Below are 23,942 nucleotides of genomic sequence, written 5' to 3'. Positions count from 1 at the left end.
AGCAGAATGTCTGGAAACCCTGATAGAGAGTGAAAACCATGACCTAGTCACAGTGGGGACCACAGATGTCCCTGCAGGAGGGGGGATGTTGGGGGGGTGAAGCAGGCCAACTGGGGATTCCTCCAGGCTGTGGAGACTCCGCAGGGAGGACACCTGGGGAAGCAATAGTCCAGCCACCCAGTCTTCCCTCTCGAGATGTAGGAAGAGGTATCAGGAGCTGGTTAACCTGCTTGTGGTGCCCAGCTGTGTAATTTAAATACAGGGTTGTGATTCTGTGGCCACCAGAGGGCGCTGTGTGTCTGACAAGTGAGTGGAGACTGGTGTCCACCCCTGCCCCCACCCAGTGTGGGAGAAGGCTGAGCCTGCTCTACTGGGACTGGGAGCAATGATCCCGTCCATGTGTGACTCCTGCATCTGTGGCAGCTCTAACCCCGTGGAGAACCTGGATGCTGATCTTCTCTCAGCCCCTGGGGAAAACCCAGGTCATCTCTCCCTTCTCCAAGAGACCAGAACCATCACACAGACCCGTCACTGGGGGACTGGACATGGAGAATGGCAGCAACATATTTGCATGAATTCACTCCATTCCCAAGAATGAGGGGAAAAAATGAGAGATACTCAGTGTCCCCAGTCCCCATTGTGGACCTTGGGACCCTGTCTTGTGCATGTTTCCTACATGGCTCCATGTCCATCTGTAACATACACTCCATGTGAGAACACTGCCTGCTATGCAAGTGCAGCTCAGAGAGGAGTTCCTGCCCTCACTTGCAATGAGGTGGCCGCCCACCCAGCCCCCATACCATGTGGAATCCAGAACTGTCACCTGCTCCCACCATGAAGACCTAAGCAGCAGCTGCAGAGTCGTCACAATTAAGGTCCATGCCCTAGTGATCAGAGGTCAGAGGGCAGGTGAGGACAAGGGTCTTCTGATGGGAAGGGGGCTTCGGGGTGTCCTGAGAGAAGGAAGGATGAGGAACTCTCCCAAATTGGAAAGCACAAGGTGGATGACAGAGGATGGGTGTCTGAGCTCACAGAGGCGTCTCTGAGCTGAGACTGGACTGCACTCGACTGGATCCGTCTTCTCTGTGCCTTTCCAGCTTCCTCAAGCCCTCAGCCATTCATTCAACCACATTCTGCTGGTTCCAGACAGCTCCTGTAGAGGGGCAGTGGCTTTGTGTGGGGAACCCACAATGAACCAGGCAGAGGGGGTCCTTTCTCACTGCCACAGATGCTCCTCCCTCTCCTGCTCTTCCTTGATTCACCTTCTCTGCCTCTCCGGGGGAACATTGGATCTCCTACCCATCAGGGTAATTTACCTATTTCTCCCCACTGTAATATGCCCATCATTCTCAGAGGACAGTGAGCAAATCCCACCTTTACTTAGGATTCCATGAGGAACCCATCTCTACTTTTGTCAGCAAGAGCCCTGCCCTGGACCACATTCTGCTCTGCCCTCCTAAGAATCTGTTCCTCTTTTCTATTCTCAACTTCTATTTCTCACAACTACCTTTGTCCAGGACCAGAAGCAGAGCCTGGGACACGTATGTGGAGTAGACGAGTGGACACCGACAACCACCTCATATAGAGAAGGTGCAACATCCAAGAGATCAGTGTTGTGTGGATCATCCATGTGTCTCCCAAGAGTCCTCATTCATTTCCTTCCTCATTCAGGGAGCTCAGAGGTGGGCAGACACACACATCTGGGAGAGGACTGATGGTCTTTACAACCTTCTCAACTAAGGATTCACTTAGATGGTCCCCATCCTCCCTCAACATAAATTGTCCTCTGGTGAACAGCATGAGATTTGTCTTTGCACATATCATATCCTCACTTATTTGTTTAATCTGTGTCATTTTAGATGTTAACCAACATATCAAATTGCCTTCCTGTGTTTGAAAATTATGCATTTTATGAATCTCTGACTCTTCCTATAGAGGATAAATACCCAATAATTTCTATAACATGTAAAAGTATCATTGAAAGTGTTTCAGTGAAGGAGCACATGAATCAATAAATAAAATAATACATATCTGGGAGTGATTTATAATCAGAAGCTTATAGGATAATAAGTCCAAAAGTCAGGTGAAAATATAAAATAGAACAGGAATAAATTGAGTGGAATACATTTTTAGTCTCCCCACCTCCAAGGAATTCAACAGCCTGAGGAGGGTGTGAAAGCTGTGGGAGTTCTCTCTTAGCGTTATTGATCTTCTCAGAGAAAGAGGAGTCGGGGTCAGATGAGGAGGTGGGAGGAGGTGTTAGGGGCCTGAGGAGAGAGTGTGAGCCTGTCACCTAGCAGAGAGGGGCCTGTGGGAGATGAGGGAGCTGAGGCCTCTCCCAGGGGCCAAACCCTGAGACACTGGGAAGCTAAAAGAAGGTGCTCTGTTATCAGTCCTGACAGCACACTGGTTTAGGCATATAAAAGGGTGGTGTTCCTTCCTGACCCTTCATATTACATTGTCACCTGGCCCCAATCAGAGAATAGATGCTTTTAAGATATGTATTTCACAAATAACTACACAAGTTCTTAAAAAATTGACGGTTTTCTCAAACTGAAAATACAAAAAGAAGCTTTATGCTTTTGTTTCCCCCGTAAGTAGTGGAGGCAGCCCTGGTTCCATTTTTGTTCTGTAACTCATCAGACGCACAAAGTCTGCCATTTGTGATGCTCGTTTTCTTGCTGATGGGTTGCAGAGCTTCCCTCTCACATTCCCACCTGCTTCATCACTTGTGACCCTTCTGTTCCAAAAGCGAAAACAAGCTCTTATCACTGTGTAGTCATTGGTCTGTGTGAGGTCCAGCATCTGCCTCCTTCAAGATCTCCCCCAGGGGACATCAGGGTGACGCTGGGGCAGGAAGAGAGAGGAAGCTGATTTGCATGAAGCACCTTCTCCTAATGGGTCTGGGAGGCATGAAAAGGCCCCGAGGACACCACAGTCCAGCCCAGGAGCCTGAGGAGGCTGCTTCCTAAGAGGGACCCCACCATGTCCTGGACAGTGCTTCTTGTCAGGCTCCTCGCTTACGGCCCAGGTCAGGGGAAGGGACTCCGCATCCTTGAGGGGCACATGAAAGCAGGGTCTCAGGCTGAGCCTTGTCATCTATAACAATATCTGTCTCTCTCCTGTTGGTTTTAGGGGTGGATTCTCAGACTGTGGTGACCCAGGAGCCATCACTGTCAGTGTCTCCAGGAGGGACGGTCACACTCACCTGTGGCCTGAGCTCTGGGTCAGTCTCTTCCAGTAACTACCCTGGCTGGTTCCAGCAGCCCCAGGCCAGGCTCCCCGCATGCTTATCTATAGCACAAGCAGCCGTGCCTCTGGGGTCCCTAATCGCTTCTCTGGATCCATCTCTGGGAACAAAGCCGCCCTCACCATCACAGGGGCCCAGGCTGAGGACGAGGCCGACTATTACTGTGCTCTGTATACAGGTAGTTACACTTACACAGTGATGTAAAGACATGGGGAAGTGCAACAAAAACCTACTCAGATGCTCAGACTGGCTCAGCCCTTCAAGGCAGGAGAGACAGTGAGAGGGTGGAGACGGAAACACCACCATGGGGAGGGAGGTCCATGGCCCCGTCCTCCTACCCAGTGGTTCATCGCCATGAGCCTCCTCCAGCCTCTGCCAGGGTGTGTCCATCCCTCTAGTGTGACTCCTCCAAGACTTTCCTTCCTCTCTCCCTCTCTGCCTGTAACGATGGGGAGGAGGCTCAGCTCCAAAATACATCAACCAACAGTGAGATTCAGAGACCCCACTACAACCCGTGAGGCTCTTCTTATTCCAAGAGCATTAACAGACATACCCTCTTTCATTAATTTGATGATGGAGAACAACTTCATATTTAACATTTATTCATATATATACATAAGCTTGAGCCATAGCATGTGAGCTGTTCTGCTCCACACACCAGATGCTTATCGTCGTTGCACAATGAGGACCCTGAAGGGAAAGAAGCGTTTGGGAAAGTTCATTTTTTAATGCTGTCGGAGAGATAGCAAATGCTCTCCTGATAGCCCTTTCCCACGCTTTTCAGCTCCTGTGATTTGGGGTATCAGTTAATTAACTATGATAGACTTTTACCTTTTTACTAGTGTAATTTAAAACTTCTCTAAACCTTAATATAAACTCTGTGGTAGATGTTTAATAATTTGTTGATTTGGGGAGGTATTTGCTTTGCTCTCTGTGAAACTGGACAGTCAATTTATACCAGTAACTTGGCTCACAGTAGGGGGCATGGCCCGTGGATGTTTGTGGTGACAGTGACCAGGTCTCAGGCCAGTGCCCCTGACATTATTTCCACCCAGAGCTGAAGTTTGATGAGCAAACAACAGGAGGCGCTGTGGGTCTTTCCCAGGGTCTGAACAGTGGGGCCCTCTGCTGTGTAATCTCCCAAACTCCCCAGCGCTGGGGCATTGGTGCCTTGTTTGCCGATGGGGACCCTGCAGCTGTGTCCTGTCTGGGCTGGGCAGAGTCTCCTGCTCACAGGTCTGTGTCAGGTCCCAGCAGCTACTTCCTCCCTGGACACTCCTCACCTTACCCAGTTCCCAGAACTCACCCATCACTGGAGGGGAGTTGAAAAAGATCTTCTCTGTGATTTGGAAAAGCAAAGAAACAAACGAAACTGGATTGAAAACCTGGCTCTTTCAGATAGCAGCTATGTGTCATGGTCATGCTGCTGCATTGCTCTGTGTGTCTGATTTACTGCCCAGACAGGTGCCATCACGTACCCTCCTCACCCACCTGGAGGGGAGAGGACATGGGATGAGGAAGCCAGAGCAGTGAATGCAGATCTGGGCACAGAACAGCAACAAGGATGGTCAGTGCTGCCACCTGCTCCAGGTCCCCTGCACGACCACTTGGCTCTCACGTCAGCCCTAGTCCAGGGTGGATGGAGGGGAAGCTGAGGGAGAGATAAGGGGCTTCCTGTGATCAGATGCACACAGGGCGTTGGACACAGTGGAGAGAGCACTGGAGGATCCTCTTTGAAAGGAGAGATGAGCAGAGTCTGGGCACTTGTGCAGATATTGATGAGGTCCTCACATAACCCGCTGTCTCCCAGAGGAACCCTGTCTGGGGCAAGAAGAGAGGAAGCCCAGCAGATCCTGTCATCTGTGAGAAACAGTCACTGTCTCCTCCACAAACTATATCTTCAGTGTCCCTGGGTACCTGGCCTTGATCTGTGTGAGGAGGGGAGGTGGGTGTTTAAAGCAGGAAGGACTGGCAGCTTCATAAGGACTGTGAGTTTTACTTTTGAGAGAGATGGAACATTCTGGGACCACATCAGTGAGGTTTCTTTTGGGATTCCCAGCTTCTAAGTGGTTAGGTAGAACTAGAAGCTTAAATCAGATTTCCACTATGTCTTATTTATTGCTTTTGCATAAATTCCTATGCAAAAGTTATCTAACCCCTACTGAGGGCCTGTTGTGTGCAAAACGTACCGCTAAGTAGTGGACATTCTACCTAACCATCAGTCTTCACTAGCAGCTTTGAGGTCAGAATAATTAATATTTCCTCCAACTTACTGAAGTGGAAATTTAGGCTAGAGAGATGAAACAAGGTACTCAGGGTTATCCCACCAGTAATGACAAAACTACCTCTTGACTTAACCCTTAACTGATGCCCAAGTCCCCATTTTACCAGAACATAATTGCCTCTCACAAATAAATAATGAAAATAAATCAGTGGAATCAATGACATAGCAAAAATTGCAAATGTTTTATTACATTGAGTGTTTATAATTAATCTTTCCAGCTGGCCTCATAAATCATGAGTTACAGACACCCAGAAGTCACAGTCTGCAGGTGCTGTGGAAGGTTCTAGTCCGTCCCAGTGAAACCCAGGGCCAGACTCAGTCAAGATGCTGCTGACTGAGGAGGCAGGAGAGATCCCCTGTCCCCTCCTGAGGTGGCCTTGGCCGGCCTTCAACCCTGGTGAGGGAGACAGGCGTGGGTTTGAGAAGCCCCTTAGTCTACACTCCCGTCCAAGGAGCCGACCACGAATAGTCTGGGGGCAGGAGAGACGGGAGACCGGGCGGCAATGGCGGTGGGGGCTGCAGGGCACGCTGGGGTCAGCACTGACCACTGGTGGAGAGGGACGAGTGGCCACTTCTGGAGGTGACAACAGGCGGCGGTGGAGGGCAGTGTTCGGGGTGGTGGGGCGTCAGCGGCTCTCACTCAACAAGGATCAGCAGCAAGTTCCGGGGGCGCTCCGTGCACGTGGCAGAGCCGCAGGGCCAGCAGTCCAGGCGACTGCCAGGGACAGTGCCAGGAGGTGTCTTCTGGCCCCGCCCCAGACCCAGCCCCGCCCCGAGGTCACGTGTGCGCCAGGCCCCGCGCCCGCACGCCCCAGCCCGGACCCCGCCCCTGGCTCCCCCTCATTCTCTGACTCCTGCGGACCAGGATGCGGTGACGTTGGGAGATCCAGAGGTGTGGGTGCGCAGGGTGAGTCAGAGGTGGGCGGTGGGCAGCAGATGGCTGCGGGGCCCAGGTAGGGGTGGGTGAGCTGCTGGTTATGAGCCGGGTTCGCTGGGGCGCAGACAACGAGGGGGGCTTCGCAGGCTTTCAGGGAGCGGGCGCCTTTTGTGGGGACCCCCATTCCTCACCCACCCTCTCCCCCCCAGGTCCCTGCCGTCCTCAGCCTTGCTTAGACCCTAGGGTTCAAGGCAAGTGGCTCCGTGGGGCGGGGGCAGGGTTTTGCGCAGATCAGTCTCGCTGGGGTCTGGGGTGAGGGGTGGTCTAGGGCCGGCTCTTTGCGCAGGGTTCCCCAGGATCCTAGAGGATGCTTCACACCCTGAATATATGGAGGAGCCTCTGGTATTTTCCAGAACCAACTAGAACCCCTGGGATGTTTCTAGGGATGCAGATGCCACAGGTGGGGGTTGGGTAAGGCTCTGACTCATGATGGGTGACCCCACCCCCACCCCCGCTCCAGCACCACCATCCCCCTTAGTGGGTAGAGGCCACCATGGTGTGCACTTGGAAAGCGTCGGGCCCTCAGGTCTTCCAGTCCCCCCACTCACGCTCTGCCAGCCAGAGGAGGGTGCCCTGTTGGTCCTACTTCTCTCTGCACTGCTCTCGGTTAAACTCCCTGGGGAGGAAAAAAAAAGCTAACAAATTCTCGCTGAAGGAGAAACGTTTAGCCTAATTAGTGTTTAGGCTTCTCATTGAGAACTCATTTATCAAAATCATCTGGGCAAGCTTGATGGAGGGAGAGAAGGCATCTAGAGTTTGGGCAGGTGGGATTCAGAGAGAGCAGTGAGCAGGGGCGGGGGGAGAGGGGGGGCTCTCCACCTTAGGTTGAGGCACCCTCTGCACAGGTGGTTGGCTTCCCTTCTCAGACCAGCAAGGTGGGGGATTTAACCATCTGGCTCAGACCCTCTGCAGGGGAGATAATTGTGCTTCTCTTGATGCCCCAGGAACCCCCACCCTATTACTGGGTTCTCTGAAGCCGGGACCCTGACTGCTGGTCTGTGTCACCCCCTCACCCACCCCAAGCATGGCCTCTGCTGTGAAGGTGCTGGGTCAGGCCAGGCCCTTGGGTGGCTGCATGGCCCCGAAGGCCCACTTCTACTCCCATGTGGCCTGCAGAGGAGGCTGCCCATCCTGCCTGGGTGCCAGACTACTCCCTTCAGTGGCTGAAGATGGACTTCATCACCGGACTCTCAGTTGGGCTCAAGGTCATTCCCCAGGCACTGGCCTCCGCTAAGGTGGTCTGACTCCCGCCCCAGATGAGATGCCTGCCCCTGCCGCCAGCCACATCCCCTCCCCAGCCCCACTCTGGGCTTCAACTCCCACCCAGAAGCAAAGTAGAAATTCATAGTAGCCCCTGCAGACAAGCAGGGCACCTAGGGTTCCAGCCTCATTGAAACCAAGAAGTCTTGGTTTACAAGCTAGAGAATGTAACTCTGTTTGGGCTGAGACACGCCCCTGTAACTGCTCTTGTCACGCTTGTCACACACAGGCATTGTGCTAGTTCTGGATTCCCTGATGGGGCCAGGGTATGACTCACCGCAGCCTTAAGAACACTTTCTCAGACTCGCAGGCTCACACAGACTGTATGTAATCGCGCAGACTGTACAAAGGCTTTTGTGCTCCTGCAGGAAACCCCTAAGGCCCTGGTTGGGTGCAGGTAGAAAGGAGGTCCCCTGATCACTGCAGGTCACACCCATGGATAATAGAGGGGGAGCGTTTCCCCTGCCTGTGTGCGCTGGTGCCCAAAGTACCCAAAGTACCCGTGCCCAAAGTACACGATGGACACACAGAGCCCTGTGCTCAGACGTCTACATCAGGGACACCGTAGGCGTACCGCCTGCCAACTGGATGCTCATTGCTCTTTCTCCCCAATGGTATGGCCTCTACTCTGCCTTCATGGGTGCTTTGTGTATTTCTTCCTGGTCACCTGGCATGTGACTTCTGGCCCTACGGCCATCATGTTCCTCCTTGTCTCCTTCTGCACCTTCCGTGAGCCCGCCTGTGCTGTGCTGCTGGCCTTCCTGTCAGGCTGCATTCAGTTAGCCAAGGGGTTCCCACTCTTGGGTAAGCCTCTGGCCTTCCTGCCATGGTGGGGGCTGGGGTTCTGCTCTTCCTGGGCTACCGAGGCACCTGCCTCCTGAGGATGCCCCTGCCCTCAGCATTCCCTCCTTTGCATTCAGTGGGCTGTCCCTGTGTGTGTGTTGGGAGGAGGTGTCCTCAGCCATTAGCCTTACCCTATTCTGCTTAGAGACCAGGAGACATGGAGAAGTGCTCAGACCCTACCTCCCTTTCCTGCTCTCCAAAGCAGCCCAGAAAGGGTGTGTCACACACCAGTCCAAGGCCCCAAATCCCATCCACACCAACTCCCCCAGCCTGTGTCCACCTGTGTCCTCTGGGACCAGGCAGAGCTGTGACCAACTTGGCATTTCCTCCTGGCTGGCCAGGGTTCCTGCTGGACTTCATCTCCTGCTCTGTCATTAAATGTTTTACCTCCATGGCTACCATCACCATTGGTCTCGGGCAAATCAAGGTAGGCACAGTAGTTGGCACCCGGGCACCTGCAGGGTAGCAGGACCAAGGCCAGGTCCTGATATGTCCGGGCCAGTCCATGTCTTGCTGTTCCAGAGCTCGAAGCATGCGTTGTTCTCAAGGATCTCCATTAATAAAATGATACTTCAGTGGAGATATTGGATGAGATTGTACCACAGGTAATTTGGGGGGCTGGTAATGAGAGCCCCCGCTCTGGGTGGGGTTTTCCCATCAGTGTGCTTCGTTCCCTCACAGAGTGGTTCTGTTCCGCTGCCTCTACTGCACACTCAGCCAGCAGCCTTCACAGGTCCCGGGCATCCTGCCAAAATTTCAACAAGGAAATAATTCCCACACCCTCATTTAGCTAGATGATTTCATTTTCATGTTCTTTTTTTCAAATTTCTGTTGACTATGTTTCAAATGTCATGCTTCTTTATATTTTTGTTTAAACTCTATAAGAAGTACTAGAATCAGTGATCACTGGTTATCTGAGGACGTCATTTATTCTCCTGTCACTGGGTTTGAAGTTCCTGGGGGCCAGAAACTGTTTTCCTCCTGACCATGGCCGCCCAGTGCTGTGCTTGGTGTAAAGTAGGTCAGCGCTCAGGTGGGTGTGCGAGTTGGAACGGAGCTGCATTGTGCAAATGAAGCCCTGGGGCCCCTGGTGGCAGACCTAGGGCCACAGCCCTGCCTTGTGACCTGGTGTCCCCACCTGGGCGTCTCCAAGGCCTGGTTTCCACAGCCAGGCTCTGCTGCAGGCTGGCCTGTGCAGTCTTCCCTGACGGAGGGCAGTGAGCAGATCAAGGCCAGGAGACGTGTGTGTGAGAAGCAAGCAGCTGACGCTTCTTCCCTCTTACTCTGTGCTGGGACTGGATCCAACACTGTCCCTGTGCTTAATTCTACCGCAGCCCTAGGAGGTATGTTTCTCATCGTCTCCATTTAGAGAGGAGGAAAGCCCTCAGAAAGGTGTGGGTGAGTGTGATTCATATATTATGTGCACACACAGGTCAGAGATAGCTCCGCAAATGCTGTTTCATGGGATGGTCTGTCCTTTATTCTGGGAACAACATCCTTCCTTGTTATTGTCAAGAATGTTCCTCAATAGGATCATAGAGGGTGCCTTCAGTATGCATTCATACTTGGTGACCCTAGGCCCCCAAAGTCATTAAAAGCTTGACTAGGTCATGACAGCCATCTGAGAGCCCCTACGGTGGGGTGGGATGGGGATCCTCCTTATCTGCCCAGGACAGAAGTGGAAGAGGCGGAGGTTGGAGATGTCACTTGGCTACGTAGCTGGGACTTCTGTGGCACCAGTGCCTCAGGCACGTTGGCCCTGGTGAGCGGCGTGCACCCAGGCGAGTGTATTGTGGTCGGTGATGGTCATGTGAACTGAAGGGTCATGAAAGACTGGTAGCAAGAACAGGTACACACCTTTTTGACAAATCTGGGATGTCTTTGTTTCTGATCACTCATGACAGGTTCATTAAAGCCTGATGAATATTAATAGGCACATCCTGAAATGTCACCGCGCAAAGTATTGAATTTTTCACGATCCTTTGTTATTTTGCCTGTTGGTTGTGGTGATCCGCATTTGCGTCTATTATCTTATATAGAGTTTAGGATTAGATTCAGGGTCAACAAATAGCCTTTAAAAACACTGTTGGATTCTTTTCAGTTTTTATCCTGAAGGCATCTGTCACTTTTGGAATCCACTCCAACCACAAAGAGGAAAGTCACTCCAATGCCTATGAAATGGAATCTGCAGAAGTTTTAAAACTGGGGATCTGGGAGATTAATTCTTCATGATGGCAAAATATTAATCTGTTAATATTTTTGGTTTTCATAAAGTGATGCTTTTGAAAGAGACGTTGTTAGTTGGGCTGTTTGACATTAGACGTCATCCTCGGGGGTGGAGCAGTAATAAATGTGGGTCCACTTTCACATTCATGGTGCAGATCCATGTGATCCAAACTCTTACACTTTTCTCCATTTGATGACTCCCCTGTGTTCTCCTCCCCCTGCATTACAATGATTCTTTTCTGACACTTGTAAATATTTTTTCTTTAAACTTTAGGTGACTTTTCTTTTTAATTAGAACATGGAAATCCTCAGCATTAAGTAATAGAATTCCTCTGGGTTTTCATTGACCAAGTTCAGATCCTTTCAAGTGAGTGAACAAGATTCTCTCCTCCCTTCAGGGGGTTACTTTCTATGTTGACGATGCACATTCCAGTCTTTTAATCATTGTAACAGCTTTAGTGAGCTATAGTCCACATATAATACAAGTCACACTTGAAGGTGTGCAATTCAGGGTTTTTTAGTATATTCAGAGAATTGTCCAATGTCACCACTTTTTGTGTCTGGCTTCTTTCACTCGGCATAATGGTTTCACGGTCCATTCATGTTGTAGCATGTATCAGCACTTTGTTTCTTTTTGTTTGCTGAATAGTATTCCATTATGTGGCTGTAGCACATTTTAAATACCCATTCCTCAGTTGACAGATGTTTGGGTTGTTTCACTTTTTGGCTATTGTGAATATTGCTGCTATGAACATTCTTATACAAGTTTTTGTGTGGACATCTGCTTTCAGTTCTTTTGGGTGTATACCTAGGAGTGAAGTTTGTGGGTCATATGGTAACTTGTCTGTTTACTATTTGAATACCTGCAAGACATTTTAACAAGGTGACTGCACCATTTTACATTCCTGCCAGCAGTGTGTGAGGAGTCCAGTTTCTCCACGTCCTCACCAACACTTATCATCTGTCTTTTTGATTATAGCCAATCTATGGATGTGAAATGATATCTCACTGTGGTTTTGATTGGTATTTTTCTGATGGCTAATGATGTTGGACATCTTTTCATGTGCTTAATGCCCATTTGTATATCTTCTTTGGAGAAATGTCTGTTCAGCTCATTGGCCCATTTTTAATTCAGTTATTTGTCGTCTTATAATTTAGTTGTGAGAGTTCTTTATATATTCTAGCTATGTTTCTAATTAGATATAAAAGTTGCAAATTTTTCTCTATATTTGTGGATTGTCTGTTCACATTCATAAGGTTGTCTTTTAAATCCCTAAAGTTATGCATTTTAGTGATGTCTAATTTATGCATAATAGAGTGTTACTACTTGGAAATTATTTATTTATTTTTAATTTTCTTTTTAATTTTGTTTATTTATTTTTCCTCCAAAGCCGCAGTGGACAGTTGTAGGTCATAGCTGCACATCCTTCCAGTTTCTGTATGTGGGACGCGGCCTCAGCACGGCCGGAGAAGCAGTGCGTAGGTGCGCGCCCGGGATCCGAACCCTGACCGCCAGTAGCGGAGCGCACACACCTAACCGCTAAGCCACGCGGCCGGCCCTACTACTTGGAAATTATTTAGACATTAAATCATATTCTCATCAATATTTTGGTTATATAAATTAGAAGCCAAATGTGAAAAAGTGAGGGAAAGATTTGGATTCATGCATTTCAAGATTTCATATAGATCTAAAAGAACTCATCAGGGAAGATATCATTCCCTTGTTCAAATATTTCCTTATTATCCTTTTAATGTTTATGAGATCAGTAATCATAGGCCCTCTCTCATGTGTTATATTAGTGATTTGTGTTTCTTTCTTTTTTTTCTTAGTTAGCCTGGCTAGAGATTTATCCATTTTTTGATCTTTTGAAAAAACGAGTTTTGGTTGATTTTTCTATTGATTTCCCATTTTCAATGTCATTAATTTCTGCTGTAATTTTTATTAGTTCTTTTCTTCTATTTGCTTTAGGCTTACTTTTTTCTTCTTTGTCTAGCTTAGATTATTGTTTCAGAGCTTTTTTTTCTCACCTATGCATTCAATGCTATAAATTTCCCGCTAGGTTCTGCTTTCACTGCATTCCACACATTTTGATAAGTTGTATATTCATTTTCATTTAGTGGAAAATATTTGAAATTTCTCTTGAGACTTCTTTTATTGATCCATGTGTTTAATCTCTAAGTATTTTGGGACTTTCAAGCTATCTTTTTGTTTTTTTTCCCTACCTTAAAGTCCTTTTTTGGTCTGAGAACATACTTTGTATGGTTTCTATTGTTTTAAATTGTTGAAGTTTTTTGTTTTCTTTGTTTGTTTGTTTTTACCCCGAATGTGGTGTGTCTGGTGAATGTTGCCTGTGAGCTTTTGAAGACTCTGTATTCTGCTTTTGTTGGATGCAGTATTTTACAAATGGTAATTAGATCTAGTTGATGGATGACACGGTTCAGTTCATCCTTACTGATATTCTGCCTGCTGCATCTATCGATTACTGAGAGAGCAATGTTTAGTGTTATAGTAATGGACTTGTCTATTTCTATGTCCACGTCTATGTCTGTGTCATCCTTTTCTTGGCTATTCTAGATGGTCATGTATGGATCCTGGCCAGAGCTCAAACCTGAGAAGTGATCAAGGAGCCTGCCACCCTGGATCCAACAACACTCTGGTGTCCACACACATCAGGAACCAGGGTTTTTCCCTGTCCCTGCTGGCGCGAGTCTGCACTGGAGCTACTGCAGCCACTGCTCAGGGTGCAGGTGAGCTTGGCTGAGGGTCCCAGGGAGACAGGTGCAGAGGGCAGCTGAGTCAGTACAGGCTGGAGAGGGACCTTGGCAACACAAAACCTTATTAGGGCTCCAGTTGGGAGTCAGATGAACAGATGTTGGAGGGGATAGGACAGGAATGGGGACTGGGTGGGGCTGGCCCCTATGGAGGCAGTGACCACTGCCCTCACGTGACCTGTGACTGTGATGAGGAAGGTGAGGTGGGTGCAGGCTGCGGTGGAGACACACAGAGTTAGGACATTCAGGTCCCAAATTGAGGCTGGTCTCTCACAACTCATTCCCTCAGGATAGTGCTCGGCGGGGCTTATACCTTTATGCAAATTGGCTCCCTGTGGGTATTTCAAGGGTGGAGGGCTCAGATTGAGGGCTGAGTTCTACTTGGTTTCACAGAGTGTGCTTCTCCCTCGTGGAGAGACACTGACTGCACCCCTCAGGACTCAGACAAGGCCTCCTGGTCCCTGAGTCACAGCCTGTAGGTGGAGCCCAAGTGTGTGTCCTGGAAAGACCTCACGGTCCACTTCCCATTTCCCAGGTGATCTCCACAATACTTCTGACCCTCTGTATTCCTGTGTATTCCACTGTCCCGCAGCTACTAAATCATTTAATCCTGGAGCCTGTCACGGGCACCTGTCCCACCTTTCATCTTTGATGGGCCAGTCCTTCAACTATTATTCAGCAAACATCTATGATGTGCCTTCCTCAGGCCAGTCCCCATGCTTGGCTCTGGGAAGAGAGGTGACGCAGGAAGAGAGAGTCCCTTTCTTGGGGTTACTCAGTCCTTCACAGGACACTCTCCCTACAAATAACAATTCGTGGTGAGTGTTGCCAACAGGGCCTCTGATCACTTCTGGGGGAGACACAAGGCAGCTCACCATCTGGGCAGAAGAGAGAGAGTTTCCACATTAGTGTGGTTTACTCCACAGATGTGCTGGTGTCAACTGGACCTGGGAAGAATTTGGTTGGAGGAGGGGGAAGCTGTGAGAAGTGGCTTTCTTTTTTCACCTTCTCAGTTCCACTAACCATATTAGAGATTTTCTTCAAACAATGAGGACTTATATAACCAAGTGACTGGGAACACATTTCCATTACACTGAAAACAAACATCAGGTAAATCTTAATATTTTTACACCTCACTCCCTGATGAAGATGGGCAGGAAGCTGCACAGAACACTGATGCTTGTATGGCACTGGCTGCTAAAGCATTGCCCCACTTCCCATAACTACAGTGACAGATGTGGAGTGTTCTGTCCTGGCTGAGAGGAAGAGTCCTCAACGTTGGGTTAAGTGTGGCTGTCATGAGGAGGACACTGAATGTGAGGGTTAAAATCTACACCTGAGATGAAGAAGAAGGAAGGACAGCCTCCCAGACTGACCTGAGAGGTGTTTGGTCTCACTAATGTGCTCATTTGCCTGTGACAATGACTGCTGTGATAGTGTGAACAGTAATGTTTGGCTTCATCCTTGGGCTGGCCAGGGGATGGTGAGGGCAGCTCTGCCTCCAAGCAGGGACCCCTGGGACCCCATTGCTGGTGCCATTTAGACCGCAGGTACCTGGTGGGGCTTCTGTTGGATCCAGTGGGCATAGTTACTGGTGGTGATGCTCCAGCACTGGAGCCACAGACAAGTATGACTGTCCTCCCAGGAGTTGTGGACAGGGAATGTTCCTGGGAAGGGGCTCCTGACCAAGGGCAAGAAAGGAGGCCTCAGGACAAAAGACAGGGGGTGGACTCAGAGAGCGCTTGCTCAGTGTCCCCTCGCTGACTGACCTGGACAGTGACTGAGCAAAGGGGAAGGAGACACTTCCCTCCATGGAGAAGACCCCCCAGCAGTGTTCTTCCAGGACCTGCCCTGGATGTGGAACCCCAAAGGTCCCAGCATCACTGTGGACACCCTGTAGGCAGGTCCAACAGTTTCATCATAATTGTCTCTGTGTTCCTGTGAGGGCAGCAAGTAGGGAGGGTCACAGCTGTTGTCACTTCACACATCTGAGATTGTTGAGCAGGTGCATGTCCCACACAGGGCCTATGGGGACATTTCCCAGCACCCCTCAGGATCTTGACACCAGGCCCACACTGCTCCCTGGTGACCAGAGGACATGTTCACTCAGCCTGAGAGGGCTCATGCCTTGACAGCCAAGCCTCTTCCTGCTTTCTTCAAACATCACGGCCTCTCTTGAATTGTGAGTCTAAGATTTAATGTGGATCAGAAGCATGGATTTTCTCTGGAGGAGAGGAAGTTAGGAAAGGCAGCTATGGCAGATAAGGGTATGTTGTGAACAGGCTTGTGTTTCAGAGGGAAGGAGAAGACGTGAATTCAGCTGAAGAGAAAATATCACTGTCACTACAGTTATCCCCATTCTTAAAAGAAGACTCACTGTTCAATCTTATTTTTGAAATTTAATAAAATAATAATAATAATCATAGAATAAAATGAAGTCAACAAACTCCTGAGAACAAGAAGGAATCTGTGTGGTAACTGGGACCTAAAAACAAATGGAGTCAAGCGGCCATGATGGGACCAGGATGAAGTCACATACTCTTTTCCCAGAAAAACCACAGAATGCACTCTTAAGCTTTTTAATCTGCCAAAGTTCTTGACTTTATGAAAGTCCCTAACAGCCACATGGATGTAACCAATAAAACTGTGACCTGGGCCAACCAGTCTGGACCAAGCAGTCTTGCATCCCTTATTTGCATAAGTGCACCTGAGTGAGAACCTGGGTGGGAACATTTTTTTTAAAAGGCAGCCCCCTTCCTTTGTTCTCCCAAAGAGTACTTTTGCTTTGCTGCCGAAGGCTACATCTCCCGGATTTGCAAACTAAAGCTATCCTGACTAAATCCTTGTATTTCAGAGATTTTTGCTGACATTCTTTGGTGTCAGAAGTGGGATCTGAAGTGACCTCTGGACACTTCCCCACACCGTCCAGGACCAACGTATCAGCACCTGCAAGAGCCCCTGGAGCTTAGTGCTCCTCAGCGGTGTTGAGAGACATCCTGATAAGTCCTCTCAGATCCAGGATCTCCTATGGTTTCACTTAGAGGTCTCAGAAAGATTTTTGTCTGAGGGTCTCCATCACTAAGGCTTTAGGAAAGGGGGAGATTCCTATCCAGGTGTTTCAATGCCCACTTCCATTTCTTGTTGTGACAAGGCAAAGTTCTTAATGGGAAGTTCCCTTTCAGAAAGATAAAGTTCACTCAAGCTCAACGTGGGAAATCCATATTCAAAGACAGACTCTGCTGGTCAGGGAATCCTCTGTTGGTTAATGGATGTCCGTTTAGTTGTAACTTAGAGGGGAGAGACAAAGGGAACAACTCACTCCACCATGATGCTGACATCACTCCCCGAGATCTGATTTTGATTCTTTTGGGTATACACCCAAAAGTGGGATTGCTAGATCATGCTAAGTGAAATAAGCCAGTCACATAAGGACAAATATTGCATGATTGCCCTTATATGAGGTATCTAACATAGTTAAACTCACTGTAGTTGATACCATTGCATTGTGTAATGGAAATTTGCTAAGAGATTAGAACTTAAATCTTCTCAACAAAGAAACAAAACAAATGGTAAGTATGCAAGGTGTTGGATGTGTTAATTAACTTGATGGGGGAAATTCTTTCACAATGTGTTAAATTATCACGTTGTAAACAGCTGACCATTTTATTTCTAAATTATACCCCAATATAGGTGAAAAAAAGAAGAGTAAATGTCAAATTCATAGAAATAGAAAGTAGAATGGTGATTGCCAGGAGTTGGGGGAGGGGAAATGGGGAGTTGCTGTTCAACAGGCATAAAGTTTCAGTTATGTGAGATGAATCAGTTCTAGAGAGCTGCTGTACAATATTGTGTCTCTAACTCACAATACTGTAGTGTGAACTTAAAAGTTGATTAAGACAGTCGACCACATGCAAAGTGTTCTTATTACAAAAAAAAAAATTAGGCAATTTCTGGTGATGACAAAACGCTTTGAGTATGTAACTGAAGGAGTAGTACACCAAGTATCAAAATCTAGAATTAGATAATCTTCAAGAAATAAAAACTATTATTGTTTGATAATGAAAGAATTAACATCTTGCTAAATGTGTGCCCTGAAAAAGATGTACAGTATTTGTAAATTCAGAGTTGAGAGGATCTAACAATGTAAACTTTTAATAAAACAACTCAATACTTAGTGGACACTCAGTAAATGCTTGTTCTTGTTCCCTTTCTGGAGACTTTTGGCCCAATTATTTTCCAGAGGCATCAATAGAAATCACATCCATGTACTTAGAGATCGTGTCTTTTATAAATACATGTGTAATTATGATCATTACATAATGCAATGTGAAGATGGCAAACTCAATGCAAAGTCCAGCAAGTTCCTAAACTATAATTTTTAAGATATTGATTTACTTTTTCTATTTAAAAAAAGATAATATATCTAGCTGTTCTAAAATTCTAAGTTACCAAAGGTGTTTACTTATAAAATTTTCTTAACCTTGACTTGGGGCTGATATTTTGCACCATGATTTGTCTGTCCATCCATTCATTCATCTGTCCTTCCTTCCTTCCTTTCTTCCTTCCTTCCTTCACTGCTTCCTTCCATCATATTTTCTTTCTTTCCTGTCATCCTCACTATCCTCTACCCATCCATCCGTTCATTAATCCACATATTCATCCATCTATCCATCATTATATCCATTTATTTATTCATCTGCCCATCTATCCATTCAGCATGTAATGGCTACCATGCCCCATGCTCTTGCTTTCATCTGGTTAGAAATGAGTTAAGTCTACACCCCCAGTATATGGCCGATTCATTATCTGAACTACTGTCTGTGCAGCCTGGACTGAAACCTGATGAACCTGGGCAGTGGCTGCACTCACACTGAGTGTGCACCTGCTCTGCTCACGTCCTTCCTCTTCATAATTCAATCTCTACTCTACAAACTCCAACAACTTGGCAGATGCCCATTTGTCTGACCCACTGCGGGTAACAGGCTTTGTTTCTTCGCATGTTATAATACATCGAGAAAGATCCTTGGGAAAGACATTCACAATAGATAGAGCTTTGACATCTTGCTGGCAGAAGACCAGAGGTAAGTTGGTAATAATTTATTCTCAGTTCAAACTTCTGATCCCACTGTTCACTGGCTTCCCAGCAGAGCCCCATGAATCAAAGTTGGGCCTCAGGAAGATCATGGAGTTTAGTGTGCACTTAAAACACCTATCAGATGGATTGTGTAGGAAATACCTTTATTTAGATGAGACCGTGTAGAAAGGCAGCAGAGCACAGTGACTGAGAGCGTGGATGCTGGTGCCTGATGACCTGGGTTCAAATCCCACTTAGAAGCCACATGAGCCTGGGAGAGTCATGCAGTTCCTCTGTCCTCAGTTCTCTGCATTGTTATATAAAAAATAGGATCTACTTAATAATATTTTGTTATGAGGCTAAAAATGATTAAATACAGGTAAAGCCTTAATAAAGAGAACTAGTACTTCATAAGTGATCTATAAGTGTTTAATTGTTAAATATCTGGAAGAATAAACTAGACTCTTGGTATTGATTGAATTCAGAGAGGGGTCTTGGACAATCCCAGGGCAGTGGAGGATGGAAGTTGACTCTTCATCCTTTACAGGGATGTGATGCTTTACAGCTCATGGAGAATATCTGTATCCTCTCCTGTGATCGCCACATCAGCCCGGTGGGGTGGGCAGAGTAGGGGCTGTACCCCATACATTATACTTGAGGGTATTGACATTTAGAGAGGTAAGTGACTTTCTCAGAGTCACAACACTGATGAGTGACAGATTTGAGACAGGAAATTTTTTTTCTTTTTTTTCCCCTGGGGAGGGAGACCCCTGAACAACTGAGACCTCTAGATCACGTCCTCATCCCTGAATCAAGAGCTCACCTCACTCACTTTCTCAAATTCTCCTACCCCAAAGTTTGTAAGAGGACACAGTTGATGCCCTGAAGGAGATGCTGATATAAGAGCAGGTCCCAAATCATAAACTGTCTTTTTCCCTCTACCTTTCAATCTCTGACCCAAAATATGACAGTATCCTCCAATGAAAGCCTCTGTGGGGGAATTTTGGAAGTCAAACATGCAACCGTCTTCCCCAGTATCTTCATACTCAGTGCCTTGTGGTGGGTGTTTCTGATGATCAAGTGACCACTTTTCTCCTTTTTTCCCAAGGTGACTCAGACCCCAGGACATTCCAAACCAACTGCTGCATGAAGGCTCTGCAAAGAATAAGCTTCACCTTCACCTGTCCTACCCTGGGTAAGCAGTCAATGTGAAATAAGTGGAACAATGGGCATCTGGACTGGTGCTTTGGTAGTTAAATGAATTAAGTCTGCATCCCCCAATGTCTTGCTAATAGATGTGAGCAATTGGCTGTGCAGCCTGGACCCAGCCTGGTGGGTAATGGGCAGTGGCTCCACTCATACTGAGTGTCCAACTCCCTGCTCATTCCTTCCTCACCAAAGTACAGTTCATTATTTATTTATTTTCCATACCTACCTCACCATGGCGAAAGACCAGTTAGGTATTTTTTGATCTAATAGATATGTATGGATATTTCATTACTGTAATCATGTGATTGAGCATCTTTGCATATGTTTATTGCCATCGTACATCTTTGCTGAGCTATTCCGTTTTTAGTCATATTTTTTCCCAGTTTCCCTCTGCTCACTGATAGAGGGGGTCATCAGACTTATGTACTCCTCCCTCCTGAGTATGTCTGGCATGTGCCCCTCTATATTTTCCTTGTTTATTTCACTGCCATGGACTTCCTTCAGACCCTCATATACTCTTATTGCCAGGTCTGATTATAGTTTAGTCATAAGATATCTGGCTCAAAACAAGCTGTCTGATGTTTGTAAAATCTCCTTTGATCCCCATATCTCCAGAGTCTGGAGTCCTGCACAGGGCAGAGTGAGCCCCAGCATCACACCAGCACCCCTTCTCCAGGCTGCCCCCTTGTGCCCATCCCACTAGATGTCTCATCTATGGTCCTTGCTCTTCGATGTCTGCAGAGATTGTCTCATTCTCTTCCCCCTTGAGGACCTCCCTTCCAAGGTTTACACCTGGAGCAGGCGTACTCACCCTTCAGGATCCAGGTCATCTGCAAGGTCTCTGTAGCCCCACATAGAGTGATTTCGTCAAGTTTCTGCTCCACATCGCAGTACACTCACGCCGACCTCCACAGCCATTTTCACAGGTAACTCTGCTTATGTGAGTACCTGTCTCCTCACTAGACCTCAGTCATTGCCAAAGGAGAGAACACATTAAAAACAATGACATTAAAAGCCTCCTCCATAGTATCTGAAACTGAGAAGGAACCCCAGGTGGGAATAAAGACAATGGAAAAGTCGTGTTCTGTGTATTTTTAGGTATGAAAAATTTTTTGTTGATTTTTGTTCCCTCAGGGGTGGTTCTCATATGAATAGAAGACTGCTATAGATTCAACACTAATTCTTTCTGAATCTTTAAAGTTCAATTGTCAAATATTTTTATTATATCTATAAGTCTACCCAATTTTAACAATTGTTTTAATGGGACATTGATATTTTTCCACTTAGGTAATTAAAGGTAATTAAATATTTTTAAAATTTAAACTGCATTCAATAGTTAATTTAACATTTTAATGTTTTTTCAGTTACTTCAATTGACTTACAAGGAGAACCATCCTATTTACTGAAATAATGATTAACATCTGATATATTAAGATTGTAAGTATGGAACAACTAAACAATGCACATAAAAAAGTGAGAATTCAACTTAAAATATTTTTTATATTCTCAATTACACAATTTAAAGTTGAGTTTACATAGTCTGTGTCTACATAATAATAATTCTCACCAATAGTAAATACATCAAAATTCTTTCAAATGCACATGAGCCTTTCATCACAAAAATATTAATACAATTGTTTTACTCTTTCAAAACAGTCTATATTTAATTTCAAATTATCCCAGGATTGAAAAGTATATGCAAACTTCCAGTTTCTGGTCTGGCATGTAAGAATCTTGAAAGTTGCCACTACATCATTTAACAATAACTAAAAAGCTGAACAGAATGAAAAATCAACAACTCATCTGGAATCCCTAACAGAGGGGAGGACACAAGGCCGAGCACTGCCCCCAGGATTGGAGGGACAGATAGACGGATGCGGGGATCACAGTCACTGAAGCAGAGACTCGGGAGGGGAAGCCCTGTGGGGACCAGTGGACAATGTGAACTGTGATTGAGGAACTGCTGGAGGCTCTGTGTGGACAACACTGAGAATGAAATCTCCAGGGGTACCCGGTCATGGGGGTCCTCACAAAGTTGTGATATTTACCTCCAGGAGCTCCAGCAGGTTCCCACAGGAAATATTGGCAAAATATCTTCTCATGCTTCCAGCAAGGAGCGGGCAAACGAAAAAATTTGAAATACATGAGAACAGCTCTTTTGCTGTGAGCTTTCCTGATGATCGGGTGACCACAACAGTGACCAGTGGGTGGCTTGGATCTCAAACTGTCTCAGAACACAGGACATTTCAAACCAACTGTTACATCAAGGCTCTGCCAAGAATCAGCTTCCCTTCAACTGATTAACCCTGGAGGAGCAGTTAATGTGAAGTAACTGGGAAAGTGGCCATCAGGGCTGGAGCTTGGGTGGTTTAGTGAACTGTCTGCAACCCTCAGTATCTCACTGACTCACTGTCTTGACACGAGTACAGCCATGTTTGGCCGCTCTATTGACCTACAGCCACCAGCACAAAAAGAAATATAAAGCTGCTTTCTGTGTGGTGGGAACTGGCCTTTTTCTGGGAACTGGCCTTTTTCCCACGGAGAGAGTTGCAAGTTGTAACATTTCAAGGCTCTTGGAGCGTCATAGCCCGGAATGGACTGGCCATCTGTGCCGGGCTGAGACGATAACCAAAGAGAACAATGCAAGTACGCAATTACTGGGCTGGGACGTTAGCCAGGGGGCTCAGTGCACGTACGCCACTGATAACCATTTGTGCATGGAAACACTAAATGCTTGCTCTGCAAACTCTGTAATTGCTTACTCTGAAAATTACTGATGGTATAAAAACTGCTGGAAACTGAGCCCCAGTGAGAGTTCCACCTGTGGAAGGGACACCTTGCCCAGCCGCGTCGATTGACAGGGCTCTCCCGGCAGTGGGGCGTGGATGTTGTGAATAACTGATTTGATGTGAAGTAATTGATTTGATATGAAGTAATTGATTTGATGTGTTCTCTTTTCGGTCAACCTGGTGTTTCTCTTTCCGGTTGATTTGTGTCATTTCTCTTCAGCTGATGTAGATGTTTTCCCTTTCCAGTCGGGCTGATGTTTTTTTTCCCTCTTAATATTTGACCTATTTAGATCTGTTTGCAGACTGTTGCCTTTACTATCCTCTATATAATAAAATATACCTTCGGTCCATTTGTTTAGAGTAAAAAGTGTCTTTTACGTCTCCGATCAAATCCCCAAACCTCTCTTAACACTCATGATCTGAGCTACTGTCTGTGCAGCCTTGACTGAGACCTGGTGACTCGGCAGGGGCGTTCTAGCCCTGAGTGTGCACCTGCCCTGCTCAAGTCCTTCCTCAACCAAATTCAGTCTCTGAACTTCAAAAAATGTCAAGATGCTCATTTTTCGGATACGCTTCTTGGGATGAACTTTGTGTCTTCATGAACTATGAACAACTTCTCTTTTGTACCAACAGGTAAGACCCTGGGAAAAGCATTCACAATAGAGAGAGCTTTTGGCACATTGCTGGCAGAAGACCAGAGGTAAATTAGTAGTAATTTAGTCTCAGCTCAGACTTTTGGTCCCATTGTTGACCAGCTTCCCAGTAGAGCCCGCTGTATCAAAACTGGGTTGAGGAAGATCATGGAGCTTAGCGTGTACTTAAAACTCCAATTGGAGCCCGAGCCGGTGGCGTAGCGGTTAAGTGCGCACTCTCCGCTTTGGTGACCCCGGGGGGTTTGCAGGTTCAGATCCCAGGCGTGCACCGACACACCACTTATCAAGCCATGGTCTGGTGGCGTCCCATATAAAGGAGAGGAAGATGGGCTATGGTCAATCTTCCTCAGCAAAAAGAGGAAGATTGGCAACGGATGTTAGCTCAGGACTGATCTTCCTCCCACACACACACAAAAAAAAAAAAAAGAAAGAAAGAAAAACTCCGGTTAGATGGATTGTGTGGGAAACACTTTTATGTAGATGGCACCATGTAGACAGGCAGCAGAGCACAGTGACTGAGAGCATGGGTGCTGGTGCCTGATGAACCGGGTTCAAATCCCACTTGGAAGACACGTGAATCTGGGAGAGTCACGTAGTCCATCTGTCCTCAGTTTGCTGCACTGTTATATTAAAATTGTAATGGAG

At 46.9% G+C, this 23,942-nt stretch overlaps 1 long non-coding RNA gene across 2 annotated transcripts; it reads left to right on the top strand.

Annotated features, from left to right (window-relative positions):
- Positions 1–13,080: 13,080 nt before the first annotated feature.
- Positions 13,081–23,035, top strand: LOC147912444 (uncharacterized). 2 transcript variants are annotated; one of them, XR_015549862.1, is made up of 5 exons: positions 13,081–13,548; positions 19,755–19,841; positions 20,471–20,781; positions 21,220–21,292; positions 21,512–23,035. It is a non-coding gene; the product is annotated as an uncharacterized LOC147912444 (long non-coding RNA). The 2 variants fall into 2 exon arrangements; XR_015549863.1 differs by lacking the exon at positions 13,081–13,548 and adding an exon at positions 18,087–18,653.
- The last annotated feature ends 907 nt before the right edge of the window (positions 23,036–23,942 follow it).

This window comes from Ceratotherium simum, chromosome 35, assembly GCF_057802395.1.
Source record: "Ceratotherium simum simum isolate JZ-2026a chromosome 35, ASM5780239v1, whole genome shotgun sequence".
Taxonomy (NCBI): domain Eukaryota; kingdom Metazoa; phylum Chordata; class Mammalia; order Perissodactyla; family Rhinocerotidae; genus Ceratotherium; species Ceratotherium simum.
This window is presented reverse-complemented; position numbering and strand designations above follow the sequence as displayed.